Genomic DNA, 16,023 nt, shown 5'->3' on the forward strand with positions numbered 1-16,023 from the left:
TCCATCAGGAGCGCGGAGCTGGAGGGGCCCACAAGCCCCATCCCGCCTGCAAGGGACGACAGCAAAGGGCCCAGGACTCCGTCCCCGAAGGGGCCTGCCACTGCACAGTCGGAGGGCGAGTGAGCAGGGTGTCCAGCCCAGGTCTGGCTCCCTAGACTTCCTGGAAGAGCACCGCTGAAGAGGGCCCCGCGGTGAAGACAGGCACCGCTGAACAGGGCCCCGCCGTGCAGAAGAGCACAGCTGAAGAGGGCCCCGCCGTGAAGACAGGCACCGCTGAAGAGGGCCCCGCCGTGCAGAAGAGCACCGCTGAAGAGTGCCCCGCCGTGAAGACAGGCACCGCTGAACAGGGCCCCGCCGTGAAGAACAGCACCGCTGAAGAGGGCCCCGCCGTGAAGACAGGCACCGCTGAACAGGGCCCGCCGTGCAGAAGAGCACCGCTGAAGAGGGCCCCGCCGTGAAGACAGGCACCGCTGAACAGGGCCCCGCCGTGCAGAAGAGCACCGCTGAACAGGGCCCCGCGTGAAGACAGGCACCGCTGAACAGGGCCCCGCCGTGCAGAAGAGCACCGCTGAAGAGGGCCCCGCCGTGAAGACAGGCACCGCTGAACAGGGCCCCGCCGTGAAGACAGGCACTGCTGAAGAGGGCCCAGCCGTCTCAGGCACCGCTCCGCTGGGCCCTTCCTGTCAAGCACCGCTCCGCTGGGCCCCGCCGTCTCAAGCACCGCTCCGCTGGGCCCTTCCTGTCAAGCACCGCTCCGCTGGGCCCTTCCTGTCAAGCACCGCTCCGCTGGGCCCCGCCGTCTCAAGCACCACTCCGCTGGGCCCTTCCTGTCAAGCACCGCTCCGCTGGGCCCCGCCGTCTCAAGTACCGCTCCGCTGGGCCCTTCCTGTCAAGCACCGCTCCGCTGGGCCCCGCCATCTCAAGCACCGCTCCGCTGGGCCCTTCCTGTCAAGCACCGCTCCGCTGGGCCCCGCCGTCTCAAGTACCGCTCCGCTGGGCCCTTCCTGTCAAGCACCGCTCCGCTGGGCCCTTCCTGTCAAGCACCACTCCGCTGGGTCCCGCCGTCTCAAGCACCGCTCCGCTGGGCCCTTCCTGTCAAGCACCGCTCCGCTGGGCCCTTCCTGTCAAGCACCGCTCCGCTGGGCCCGCCGTCTCAAGCGCCGCTCCGCTGGGCCCTTCCTGTCAAGCACCGCTCTGCTGGGCCCCGCTGTCTCAAGCACCGCTCCGCTGGGCCCTTCCTGTCAAGCACCGCTCCGCTGGGCCCCGCCGTCTCAAGTACCGCTCCGCTGGGCCCTTCCTGTCAAGCACCGCTCCGCTGGGCCCCGCCGTCTCAAGCACCGCTCCGCTGGGCCCTTCCTGTCAAGCACCGCTCCGCTGGGCCCCGCCGTCTCAAGCACCACTCCGCTGGGCCCTTCCTGTCAAGCACCGCTCCGCTGGGCCCTTCCTGTCAAGCACCGCTCCGCTGGGCCCTTCCTGTCAAGCACCGCTCCGCTGGGCCCTGCCGTCTCAAGCACCGCTTCGCTGGGCCCTTCCTGTCAAGCACCGCTCCACTGGGCCCTTCCTGTCAAGCACCGCTCCGCTGGGCCCTTCCTGTCAAGCATTGCTCCGCTGGGCCCCGCCGTCTCAAGCGCCGCTCCGCTGGGCCCTTCCTGTCAAGCACCGCTCCGCTGGGCCCCGCCGTCTCAAGTACCGCTCCGCTGGGCCCTTCCTGTCAAGCACCGCTCTGCTGGGCCCTTCCTGTCAAGCACCGCTCCGCTGGGCCCCGCCGTCTCAAGCGCCGCTCCGCTGGGCCCTTCCTGTCAAGCACCGCTCCGCTGGGCCCCGCCGTCTCAAGCACCGCTCCGCTGGGCCCTTCCTGTCAAGCACCGCTCCGCTGGGCCCCGCCGTCTCAAGCACCGCACCGCTGGGCCCTTCCTGTCAAGCACCGCTCCGCTGGGCCCCGCCGTCTCAAGCACCGCTCCGCTGGGCCCTTCCTGTCAAGCACCGCTCCGCTGGGCCCCGCCGGGCCCCGCCGTCTCAAGCACTGCTCCGCTGGGCCCTTCCTGCAAACACAGTTCACGGTTCACTGTGGCCATCATGCATCCTCCTTGACCAGTGGAGCAATTCCTCCACCTGATGGATTGTGGCTTTGCACTCCCCAGGATATGGCAGTGGGCAATCCAACCACTGTAGAGACATTGAGAGACTGTGGCTTTGCACTCCCCAGGATATGGCAGTGGGCAATCCAACCACTGTAGAGACATTGAGAGACTGTGGCTTTGCACTCCCAGGATATGGCAGTGGCCAATCCAACCACTGTAGAGACATTGAGAGACTGTGGCTTTGCACTCCCCAGGATATGGCAGTGGGCATGGTGGCCCCTTCGTGGGTCTGGCGTCGTGGACTCATGTGGCTGAGGTGCCCCCCCTTCCCTTCCCCCTGAGGTGCCTGTAGTTTTGTCATCAGATGCCCCTGCAGTGTTCTCTCCAAAGGACTCAGGTCTCGTGTGTGGGCTTTGCCCTTGTGTTGCTACACTTTGGCCCACGGACAAATCGTTAATACGTAAAATGTGCAGGACTGATTTCTTCAGTTGTCCACTGCTGTGTATATAGACTTTTTAAATGTAAATATTCTGGCTAGTTGACCAATACTTATCGGAGGCTATTTTGGACATAAATATTTATTGTCAATTTTGAAATGTCATTGCATTTTTTACGGGGGTTTGGTTGGTGTCACTGTGACTTGTTGCTCTGCATTGGTGTGTACGTATTGGGGGGGGGGGGGTTTGCATATGTGTGTGCCCGTAACCTTTCGTCCTCCCCCCTCCCGTGTGTCGTAGGTGCTGTACTCACCGTTGACGTCTGCGCCGGAGTTCGTACTCGTGGTAGATGAGCAGGTAGACGAGAGCAGGTATGATGTTCAATTCGGGTTCCATGCTGTCCTCCGTATTCGTGGAGTGCGTAGAGGTGAGCGTTTTCACATTCGTAGTCTGTTTCCGCCGTGTTTTTATCGGCGGGGCTCCCGCCCCGGAAAACGTGGCGGATTGGTGGGTCGTGATGGTGTGGGCGGTACATTGTCTGCCGCCTGGCTGTTGGCGGTGACCGCCGCGCTGTTTGTTTCTCCCGCCGTGGCGGTCGGAGTGTTAATGTGGCGGGCTGTGTTGGCGGTTCCCGCCAGGGTCAGAATTCCATTTTTTGGACCACCAGCCTGTTGGCGGGTTGGCCGCCGCTTTATCACCGACCGCCAGGGTTAGAATCACCCCCTCAGTCTCCTCACTGTGTATTTGCCTTGTTAAATGATTGATACTGATTGACCCTGCATACTGTTAGCCTGACTGGTTCCTGGCTTTGGATTACCATAAAGGTTCCCTGTGGCTACATTTGTCTCATAGTTGCTTTCCAAGCCCTCACTTTCCTCCTGGGGTATTGTGTGAGGTGGGTCTACAATGAATACTCAAATACATTGTATAGCATAATCAGTTTACTTATCGTACCATGGGGTGGAGCTTATCTCCAAATAGCCTAATCATGGTCCATCCCTTGTCTGGGTTTCATGTATGCATGAGTGACAAATAGTGACAGTGTACCATAGCTGTATGAATGGACTGAGTATGGTGCCTCCTGCACAACGAACAACGTCAGATAATGTGTATGAAATGTCAACACGTGTTAGGACCATGACGTTCCACACGCTGATTCACATTGCCCCCAACATATTGATGGGGCTTGTGTGGTGAATAGCTTAGAGGTTAATCAGCACAGAGGCACTGATGTTCTCGGATGCAGTGGGAATATTAGAGGCCAACCTGTGTACGAATGTTGTGAAGTAAACCTGCCGGTTTTAAATTTCTGATCCATTAACTTTGTCAGCACACCAAGGTTGCCCTGCTGTCAGTCTCATAACACGTCTGCAGCGCCATAGATGGACTATCGCCATGTGTGTTCTCAATTCCTCTTCGGCTTTCCTTCAATTCAGCTGTGAAGGATACTTTGTAAATGCAGGACATGGTTCCACAGACTCATGACTAGACCTGCATGTAACTGTGACAACAAGGACCCCAATAATGACTCAGGCTACAAATGGCCCCACACACTTGAACCGAACACCTTCGTGCAATTTACCAGTAAATATGTGAACACGTGCTGCTTGGTCTGCTGGTCCTCCACTGCCACAGGAGAAACATGGTTCATTTATTTGACTCCAACTGTAGCGTGACATGAGATTTGTGGATTGTATTTGGGACTCGTTGTCACAAACACCGTACCCACATAGCATTATCCAATGCCTGACTCATGGGTAGTATACAAACAAGTGCCTTGGAAGTAGTATCCAACATTCCAGGACATGTGATGGCTTAGTTTTGGAACATTGCCATGATCAACCGTCTTCGATGTATCCTGTGCATGGTTTGTAATTGGTGGTGCTTATGTCCCAAAAAACCTAGGAAGTTCACACAATATTTGTTGCTACGTGTATGACTAACACATTTCCTTTCTCATTTCCACACTGAATAGCATCTGATGGTTGGACACATTGACTCCACATGCATACAAGCAGATTTGAGAAAACGCGTCTTGTGATGTTCACACATTGGGACAACTACAATAGTAAGGTCCAATTCACACACATTGAAACATAGGCATTGAGTTACTGTATTGATTTGCGTAGCTTTGCTATCCTCTCTTGACGCAAAACATGGCCAAACTGGGTAATACCTATTTGTATTCCACACGTTTGGCCATCTATTGCGTCAGTGATGAGTGCAAATCCAGAACAACAAGTAGAGGATCATGGTCTGCAGTAGTATGATCTGTCACATGTGCCCATACACCAGAATGCACAATGTTGGTGCATTCAGCCTATCTGCTTGTATTGTCACACCTGTCATGTACTATTAAAAATGAGAAATGACCCAAACCCAGTCAAAGACAGAAATTTTTACGCATACGCGTAAAAAAAAGACGCACATGCGTCGTAAAATGACACTCATTGCCATGATACATCCATTGGCCCTGAGCGGTAATTCCCACACTGTACCCCATGAAATTGGTTAAGTATATAACATATTTGAAAATATGGATGCAGGGTTATTTCTAAGCATGTGCGCCAAAAAAGAATGACGCACAGACTCTAAGCGTTATAATGTTTTGACGCATAAGAATAAAAACGCCCGCATTTGAGGCAGGAAGTGATGTAATAGGATATCCTGTTAACAGAATTGGTACAGTGGGTGTACTTTCACTTTCACTTTGCAGTCTGTGATATTTCCTGACTGTGTGGCTGTGTTGTGACTTGTCTCTCTGTGCATTTTGTGATTTTGTCTCCTGTGTGGTCTTTAAATTGTCTTTTTGTGTTTCCTAAATGTCTGTGGTATCCTGTGTAAGTGTATTTTTTGTCATTTCTGGTGTATACATTTGTCTTTGTAGTGTTGGGAGTCTGTTGTGGGTAGTGTAAGTTTGGGGATAGTTGGGCTGTTTTCTGGTAATCGTTTTTTCATTTCCCTCTCCTACTTTCCCTTCACTCTCCTCTGTACCCATTTATTCCCTTTTTTGTGGAAGAATGTTGGGTAGGCCACGTCTTGGCAGGATGGGAGAGGAGGAGCTGGGTGGATTTATTTGGCTGGTGTGCCACTTCCTACCCTTAATGTTCGAGGCATGTGGGCATGTGATAAGGGGTATCACACAGAGGCATGGAGGCTCCGGTGGGCAAAGGTCCTGTACCATCTCAAGCAAATCTACAACACACCGCGCAACGACCACCAGCTGAAACACCGTTGGGCTGACCTGGTTGCCTGGGAGCAAGACCTGCTGGACCACTTGGGGATTGTGATTGGTGGCCCTGTTGGTGAGTACAAATCAGAGTAATGTGCAAATTGAAATGCTCGGTAGTGACAGTAGCATATTTGTTCATATGCTGCAGGCAATGTTTTTGGACATGTGGAATGCAAGTCAAACATACAGTTGCCTGTGAGTTACACAATATTTCCTACACATTACCGTCATTTGTTGACGCAACAGCTGCACTAACGTACAAAATACAACAGGAGCCTATAAATCAGTGCTGTCTCCCGTCAATAGATGATGCAAATGTGGCTCTAACATATGTTTTATGCATGGTCTGTGAGTGTACCAGGAAAGACATGTTTTAAATCCAAATATTTTTAACAAATAATGTGTCCCTCAATTTTTTCTGATACATGTCTGAACTGAATTCTGACACATACGTAACAAGTTATAGCTGACCTCAGGTAACATCTTAGACTGAAATTTTGACTTTGTTGTGCCACAATTAAATTAGGGATGGATGCCAAACGTAATGCACATGGGTTCATATCTCAATGTTTGGTGCAACTTACCATAGCTCTGGCACATTAAATGAAGCAAATGATACAAATTGAGAGTTAACAACTGTCCCTGGCCCTCTGTGCATTGTACCTGTGTGTTTTACATTGGTGTTAGTCACAATAGCTGGGTGACTGGTATTTCAGTCCTCCAGGAACGTGACTTTGCATGTCTCTCATGGATACACATGATGAGAGGAATTCACTCCATGAATGAGTCTGCAAACAAATGATGGAGCATGTTTGCCACCACATGATAGTTAGGCCCACTGCATGTGTGCAGATATGTGTGTATCACTCACTGGAGTCCCCAGGTCTGTACATGTTTGCAGTGGTATGTCAGATGCAGTATCATCATGTCTGAGAGGTCTGACTTTCTGATTTAATATTACACATAGTATTTGTATTTGGAAGTGTTGTACAGTGCACAGACACTGAGCACATTTCTCCCTTCCATGCTTTACAGGTGGACCTGCCCCCTACACTATCGGAGAGGTGACTCGATTTGCGGACCCAGACATCTCCAGTAAGTGTTATATTTCTGTTCTGTGTTGTGTTTGCTGCTGTTGTGTAATTGACTCCTGTGTGTTGGGCGCATAGCAAGGTGTGATGCGCTGGTCAATGATCGGATATGTTCCTTGAGTGGAGTATAATTTTTTCCCCATCTTTGAGTTGGGCAATCATTAGCATATAGTCATAATTTGGAATTTTAGGGCAGTCCTGTAGGCACGGCCATGTGAATAGGGATGACTTTTGTAGATAAAACTTCAAATCTGAAAATGTAGCAGAGGGCCATATTTGTGATTTTGTCAGCAAGTCAGATCCTGATTCTCACAGAATAGGGATGCCAAATTCTTACCCACAGACATCAGCTTCCCTATTCACTAATGAATATGTTTGACTGGATATTTGACTTCCTAGCAGCACGTAGCTCCACATGTTGTGCTACGAGTATGAAGCACTTGAGTACAATGGCCTAGGTGTGCATGCAGCTCATGACCAGATGTGTGCTTGCATCTATCTGCTTGTTGTAAGTAATGTGTTACTGCTAGGAAATGATGTTGACAATTGTCTGCATTTCCAAACATAAGTGTTGATGGGATTGTCCAAGGTTTGGCTATATCCTAGTTGGACATCCTCCTTACCTGTGGTGGGCTGCCCAAACCCATGTACAGCTGTCCAAAGCTTCCTGGGTGTCCTTGATGTTTGAAAGTATTTTTTGCTTGTCCACTGCCCCTCTCAGGCACAGGCGTAGGGATGTGAAAAGTGTACCTAGGACTGATGATTCAAGTTTAGTACACAAACATGTAAATCTGTAAGTCACTTGTCCAAACCTAGAATAACCCCTAATGATTAACAAATACATTCTCTCCTGGCAATTCCATTTACAACTCGCAGATCTTGTGGCCCTTGATTGTCATCAAGAAGATAGTCATTAGTTGGCCTGTCACTGGTGGAAGTCTTACAGCATTTCTTTTACGTGACAAATGGCTGAACAATGATGCATAGGTCATTCAAGTTGTGACCCATCTTTTAGAGTATTGCTGTGCTGTTTGAAAGGACATGTGTAGGCTGCATTGGCATGTACTTCCGCAGGGACTTCCTCAGGGACAACCAGTGATCTGTATGATGATATGGGCTGTTTCTAGTACATTAGATGTATTGTCTGATTAACTTCTGAAGCCATATCACACAATGAAGTACCTAATGTTTGGTTTTCTATTTGTTTTAAGAGCTTGCAATATGAATCCCATCCAGATTCAGGAGTTTCAGCGCAGGGCGATATGTTACCGCCACATTCTGGATGTGGAGTCGGGGTTCCGCAACATGGCAAGGCGTTATCGCCATGAAAGAGCCTCAGGAGTGTTGAGGGCATTTGCCCAAGGGGACCCTTCCGTGTCCACCACAGCCACCACTACTAGCACCACCACAACCACCCAGGTGGCACCAACCTTAGCAGGCACCTTTGCAGGACCGTCAACCTCCACTGCTGCAGGACCTGTCACAGCACCACTTGCACCTCCTCCTACAGGCATGGCACCGACAAGGGGACATACTTCTTCAACTGGCACCCAGACCACCCCTGCTGCAGTCATTGACCCAGCAGATTTTCAGCAGATGCAAAGGAACATGGACCATATCTTGAGGAAAATGACCAGGCTGCAGCAAGAGGTGGCACAAGTAAATAGGAGGGTGTGTGCCATAAAAGAGACACTGCGGAGGGAGAACTTGTAGACAATATACCCTCAGCCATGATTCCCTCCCCTCCCTCCTCTTTCCTTGCTCATTTAATTAGTGGGTTTAGGGGGGTTAGTGTTAGGTTAGTATAGGCTGTTCGTTTAGTTAGTAGTAGTGGGTGGGTGGTGGAGGTAAGATACTTTTAATATCTGTTTTTTATTATGTGTGTGGGTAGGTGGGGGATGATGTTGGTGTTTTGGTGTTTAACAAAATAAAAATAAAATATATTTGTTTAGTATGAGATAGTATGTGTTTAGGTTAGTATATGTTGATCTCCTTGTGACCCGTCTTTTTAGGGGGGTAGGAGGTTGATGTTCAGATCGTTTCATTAAATGTGATAAGTAGGTTTAGCTTAGCTTAGTTAGGGCCAGTTGTGGGTAATGTGTAGTTAGAATAGGTTAGGCTAGGTAAGGTGTTTCTCCTGCTTTTAGCTTCTGTTTTTACTGTTTAATAAATATTGAGGTAACCCTTTACAGTATGTGTCACATGCTTGGGGATCAGGGCCTTGACATGAGTGAACAGTGTATCTTTTGTATTAGCTTTTCTGTCCCATGCTGCAACCAAATCCCAACTGAGCTGTTACATCGGCAGCTACACCAAAGCTACTTTGCTAAGATTCTGCCATCCATTGTACCACTCATGGTTACTATGGATCCCAAAGTGCTGTTAATTTTTTATGCATGTTTTCAATGTCACATACCTTGCTACCAGAATTGGTATTGAGGACACTGTGTTAAGTCTGCCTGCAGCCTGATGTCCAAGCGAATCCTTATAAGGTGAGTGGTAGTATGCTCTCATGTAGTATGGTATACATAACTCATACCTATCATTTGTTACAATGTTCAGCCTGGTTACATATTTGTATGTAAACTCATACACATCCATTCATGCAGTATGGTGTGTGTTAAGTAAAATTAGGGTCAAATGTCACATACGTAAGTTTTGGCTTGTGGAAAAATTTGAAGGCAATAATTTTAGGCTTAGGCATCCCTTGAGGAAGTGCTATTCTGTCCAACACAGCATTATGGTGTATAATTTCTATTTTCCTCAGAAATAACCCTCAGGAAGGGCAGATGATGGTACAATCTAGACCACTATGCATAGTTATCAGCCAACATTCTTTCAGGTCAGGTGTATTGACAATCTATGATCATTGACCTGAGGTAAACATCACTGATCTACCGCATGGTTGATGTGTCACATTACACAGAGACAAAGTTGTTGTGTAAGTGCTATTTATTTTAAAGTGCTGTAGTGCTATATGTACATTGGCCATGTTTGTGAGTCCATTAGTGTGACACCTTCCATTGTGATCCTACACAAGTGCAAAAGGACATGGCATTGGAAATACTGGGGTGAAGAGTCAGACAGTGCAGAAGGACAGGATTTGCCAATGAGTTAGTGAGAGACAATCACAGGGCAGGGTGACAAGATAAACATTGGGCTGAAGAACAGTGCTTGACTATAGTTGTTGCAAGACTGGCATGTTACAAAGCACAAGACCTTGGCAATAGGTGGCCATGTGGCAGGGACTAGTGCTACCGGGTACTCTTATGGGTGAAGGTGATCTGTTCCATTTCTTCATCTTCTGATGTGTGTGTTGTCTCCTCTGTACTTGATGGTGGTGGTGGTGGTTGTGAAGGAGCAACACACACCTCAGTGTTTGAAGACATGGAGTCAGACACCCCGGTAGCTGCCAACTGTGGGGCTATTAAGGGCAGTACTGCAGCAAGGAGGAGCTGCTGCTTCTTACGAATAGCAGCCACATCACTGTGGTAGGCAGCCAGGTCGGCCCTGTGGGTTTCAATATTGCATTCGTGCACGCGTTGACAGGATTGTTGTTGTAGGTGTTGTGTCAACTCTCTTACAGCTGTGCTGATTTCCTTCACCTTTTTTCAAGTTCCAGCAAGATTATTGTTCGCCCTTGCATTGCTGCTCCCTGTTCTGCAGTTGACATCATGTACAAACACACCCCCTTTAGGCTGGCTGCCATATTTTCCATCCCCACCCGCACCTCCTTAGCCAGCTCCCGCTGTACTCCAACTACAGTTCTCTCAAAGCTGGTGCCAGTGTCGTCAGAGTCCTCAGCTGGGTTGGAGCTGGCAGGTCGTATAATTGGGGTGGTGGATGGGTCCTCTGTGATGGCTGCTAGTTCTGTGCTCCTCCTTGTGACTGAAGGTGGGGTCTGGAGGGTTCCAAGGACATCTTGGAGGGACTGCTGGCTGATGTTTGTCAGCTCGTCATCCATGTCATCAGAGTAGTCCTGGACAGGCATAACTGCAGGAGAGCCATCGTCCTTTGCAATGGTATATGGTACAATTAGTGTGTCTGTGTTGTGGGATTTGTAATGTGACGTGCCTGCCTTCCTATTATTTTCACATTGTGACCTTGGTTCCTGTTCATTGTTCCTGTCTTTCATATTAGCATTCTCCCAGGCCTATGCCCCACCTGCATGTCACATGTATTGTGGTCAGTTTGTGGACTTGTCAGCATCACATCCTCTGGTGTTGGTGTTGGTTCTGGCCAAATTGTGAGTTGCCACATTCTTGTCCTACTCAACCATCCGTCTACTTCCATTCTCATGGTGAGGCCTTTCACTGACTGTGGGTGTTCTGATGGCACTTGCACCACACTTAACATTCTGGAACTGCCTCAGTCTCTGATATTTCATATCCACCTATATGTTGCTGAGATCTAGCATATACTATGTATTGCATTGGTATAGCATGATACGGATGTCCGCATTGGTAGTGTGTACTGCTGATGTTGGGAAATGTGTGCTACATTGGATTGCACTGATGGTCCTAGCAGTGTTCCATTTCCTCCTCTGACTGTGCGGGTGTATTTCTGTAACCAGTTAAATATGTCCTCACCCTCAATGCTGTTGTCTGAACAGTATGACATTTGGGATGTTGCATGGTGTCATTGGAGCTATTGTGACCCAGGCATAGGGTGGACCCTGACATGTGCAGCATAGCTATGACATTAGTGCTGTGTACCTCATTATGTTTATGACAATGGCTGATGTTTGTAGCAACTATGGACAATCACATTTGACAGGATTGGAACATTTGTATTGATTTCAGGAGATTGATAACGTTGTTATCCTGAACCCTCTAATTTGGGTGTGTTTGATCCATGGGGATGTTACTGTCATTAGCTTCTTGACCTGCACACACAGCAGTGGTGGTAATGGCAATTGTTGTCAATGTTAAATTCCACTTGCAGATATGGCCTGAGGTTGTTAATTGGGCCCTGGATCATGTAGGGAGAATACTGGCTGACGTGTGACAGCATGCCGGTTTTACATTGTACCCTACCCTCCTGGCCTGGCTTTACCTTTCCAACATCCTTGGCATAGTAGCATACCCCCATGCAAAGGTTGTTGGTGTAGGGTAGTACTGTGCCCCAGGTTTCCTCTGAATGGGCCATGCCCCTGTACCATGCCCCTTTAACCATGCCACTCTCTGATTATCGTGACTTCCATGCATTGTGTAGTAGGTATGTCCCCCTCTGGTTGCAGTTAACAATTAGGCATTTTAGTTCCACATGCAACTTACCCTGCATCTGTGTTGTCTCCTGGTAGTCTGCGCTGTTCTGTCCTTGAATCCCTGTGATGATCTCCTCAGGGATGACGGCTGCCACCATCTCCTTCATGTGGTCCAGGGCCTCCTGCGGTGTTAGACTCCCACCTCTAGTCTGCAGTGCTGCCTTCCTGTCCCTGGCCATATTTTCCTTGGTCCTGCACTTGCAGTCACGCCAGCGTTTCTTGCACTTTTTATCTTGTCAACAATTTGTTGCCGTATTGCCTCTCTCCTACTAATTGGCAACTTTGAGGTGACAAACAGTTGGTGCTTGTGTTCCGTCACCTCTTTCACCAGAATTTCCTGCTCCTATGCACTGAAGACACATTCTTTTCTTCTTCTCCCTGTCCTGGGTCTTGTGTGGGTCCTCCTGGCTGGTTTCCGGTCTGTTGTCATCTTCCTGGGGTCTGTGCAAGCATCTGGAATCCAGCTTGGCTCTCCTTAGCATATTTTGCTGTGTTTGCGCTGCTGTTTGACTCAATTGTGTCAAAAAATGGCATGTTTCCGGTTTGCAACATCGTAAACAGGCTCACAGTCATTTTCGCCGCGTTAACGTTGTTTTCCTTTACGACGTGATGCATTGGTTTGAGTAAAATAAAATGACTCGCACCTGTAGTTTGTGCCACCATGCGTCAAAGTATAAATTTAAAGCTCACTTGGCGCAAAGAAATGGCATTAGCCATCAATAAAAGTTTTGACGCAAAACTGCATCGCCGCAGTTTTGCATCAAAAAGTATAAATATGGCCCTTAGTTTCTGTGTTAATTACCATAGGTTACTTGAGGTATTTCCCATGTAATTGCCTTCAAAGCAGTTAAACATGACTAATGACTGTCCGTTCATACTGGCGGTCGTGTGAGTAACACAAGTGGACTAGTTGCTGCAGTGTGATTTTGGTGGAGCAGACCTTTACACCAGAGTGGGTTCAGATGACTTTAGGCAGATTTTGTTACTTTTGTGATCAATGATTTGCTGTATCTGAAACTCAAATGTAATTTCTCATTGTGTAATTCAGACTACCTCTCCTGACAGTAAAAAGAGACATTTTAGATAAACATCGATTAAAGTTCAATGGAGGTAGGTAAACATGTGGTAAAGATGATGAAGTAAATGTATTATTTTTCAGGAATTTTAAACAGCCGCAAATTCAGATTTTGCTACATCTGGCCCATTGTTCTGATGACGTTTATTCAAATTAGCTATCTAGTTATCTGTTCACTACAATAAAGATTCAAAATTATTTCAGAATTCAGAGTGAGTTATGAGTCACCAGATTGCCTTTGAGTTTTAATGCCTGCTTTTATCAACAGGCATTATGACCAGGGCTGCTGACATTTGACCTGAGGAACCAGGTTCAAGTCTGGGCATCGGTTCAACATCCTGTGATTCTGGGCGAATTACTTAGGGCCTGGTGGGCCACCCGATGGCCCACCAGCCCTGTGGATAGAAGACCGCCACAGTCCCAGAGTTCCTATCTCTGAGCCATTTAAGTCTTTCCCACTGTGTTGATGTGTAGCAATTAAGGTTCCTGTCAGTCATCCCAGTGGGAAAAGTGTGGCAGCATTGTTCCCGCCTCATAATAGAGGAGGTGGCAATGCTGCCGCAAGCAGGGTACACCGGCACCCTTGAAAAGCACACTGTCTGCCCAACAAACAGTGCCATTGCAAGGGTGCTGGGTAGGGGATGTCCTGCACTTGTTCTCCGCCAGCCTTTACATGGTGGGGAAACTGACATGAAAAGGCTGACAGAGAACAATGTTGTAATCAGCCAGGCAGTGCTTAGTTCAGTGCTCCCGTGGCTGACTACAACCAAGACTGCCATCAGCCCATCGGGAACAATGTTACCTGTGTGGATGGAGGTCCCGTGGAGGGTCTGCCCACCAGGGTTGTATTTGGGCATTCGGACTGCATGGAGTGTGGTCGTCTATCTTTCAATGCGAGTATGTCATTCCTTGGACCAACCAATTGGATGATGAAGCAGTTGAGACAATGTGTGTTTAGTATTTCAATTAAATATTACTTAATTATGAAAAGGCATTCAAAAGTACAGTGATTTTGAGAACTTGGGGAGCAAATGGGCAAAAAACATGAAAAGAAAAAATCAGAGGTGGCTGAAGTAATAGATATGCTGCCACCAGGCACCTCCAGATGAAGGACAGCTTTGGCTTATCCATTGAGAGGGATACCAGGTAGAAAGTATATTCATGTGACCTGGATTAGAGGACTATGTACAAATAATTTCCGAAAGCTGAGGCAGAATCCTGTGCAGTGGTTTACACTAGTCAACACATTTTTTAAGATTTCAAAAGTGTTGTGTACTGATTTGAATATGTTCTTTGATATTCTGGTACCAATGATTTTTGGACTGAGTGTAAAATTGCTATACAGTGGCCAAGAACTGAGCCACCAGGCGATGCAGGCACTATTCACATTCTCCTATGGGAATAAATAAATACAATGAGGCAATTACCTTTCTAAAAAGGCAGGGTTTCTCACAAGGTTCTCAATTATTTGAAAATAAAGAGAACTTCACAAGAGCTGAAAGAGTCAGTGCATGAATACTTTGAGCAGTTGTTGCAGGCATTTCAGAAACATACTGGGTTTCTTTGTGTCACAGTTTGTTGTTGGGTTGAGGCCAGAGACCAGTATGCATATACAACAGAGTGTGCTATGCTGGCAGACTAAACCATTGGATGAGATCCTGAAATATGTGAAATATAGTAGAGATGAACTGTAAATGAAGCAGAAAAAGCGTAAGGATAAGTTCATGTTGGCACCAACAAAAGTGGCACAGAAAGGATTTCTGAATCAGCCTTTTGCAGGGAATACCAGTGGAATATAAGGTGTTGGTTTTGAAGCTGGAATCCAAGGTGTTCAGGGAGGTATGATGGTTCCACAGGGTAAAGGTTGAAGAATTCCGGTTGATCTGAATTCTGCTGTAGATGTTACATCATTGAAGAAAATGAAACCTTATCATTTTTGTAACAAGATCAGGAATTAGAAGAGAGAATGTAGGATGAATCCAGATAGAATGAGTGGTAATAATCAAATGCAAGGAGGAAATTGGATGCACATGCAGAATGTACCTGTTCAACAAATGCAAGTGCCAGTCAAGACACAGGTTCCCATGAAACAGGTCCCACAAGCCCTACTAGTTTAGCAGAATATGGGAAACCCCCTGGGAAACCCTACTTTTAAAATGAATCAGATGCCTAGAGCAAACACAAACCCATTCCAGAATCAGAGTCAGAATTCATTTCCACAGTTTTCTATGTCAGACAGTGAGAGCTTTTGTCTCCAATAATTCACAATGGCAGTGCTAAATGGTGCCAAAGGTGAGAGGAGGTTTACTTACTTGCCGCAGTCCTAGAGGTAGACAAGAGTGGACTATTTGTGGATTGTGAGGTAAATGGCCACCAAGTGTCAATTGTTATTGACACTGGAACTACCCGATCCACCGTTAGCACAGTGGAAGTCCCAGATCTACCCCTCTCGATAAAGAAGATCCACGTTGTGGAAGTTTCAAACAAGCAGATCACAAATCCTGTTTCAGAAAAGTCCCAGTAAAAGTAGGTTAATTTGAGGAAAACCCCCAGCTCGTGGTGTGTAATTTGAGTCCTGTGAACCTGCTACGAAGAAATTTGCTGTACAAGTTAAATTGCACAATTTACATAGGGTGGTGTCAAGTTTTAGACTCATGGTGAAGGCAGACAATTTAAGATGGCCCAACAAGGAGAAGCTGTAAGACGTTACTTATAAAAGGCAGTAGAAGAGCTACTACCTTACGTAAAAGAGCCTGTGAACCCAGAAATATGGGATGTTGCAGGAAAATATATTAGACTAATAAAAGGTATAGAACCAGTCTACATTACAGTAAAGTCAAA

The sequence above is a fragment of the Pleurodeles waltl genome, chromosome 8 (genome assembly GCF_031143425.1).
Source record: "Pleurodeles waltl isolate 20211129_DDA chromosome 8, aPleWal1.hap1.20221129, whole genome shotgun sequence".
In the NCBI taxonomy this organism is placed as follows: domain Eukaryota; kingdom Metazoa; phylum Chordata; class Amphibia; order Caudata; family Salamandridae; genus Pleurodeles; species Pleurodeles waltl.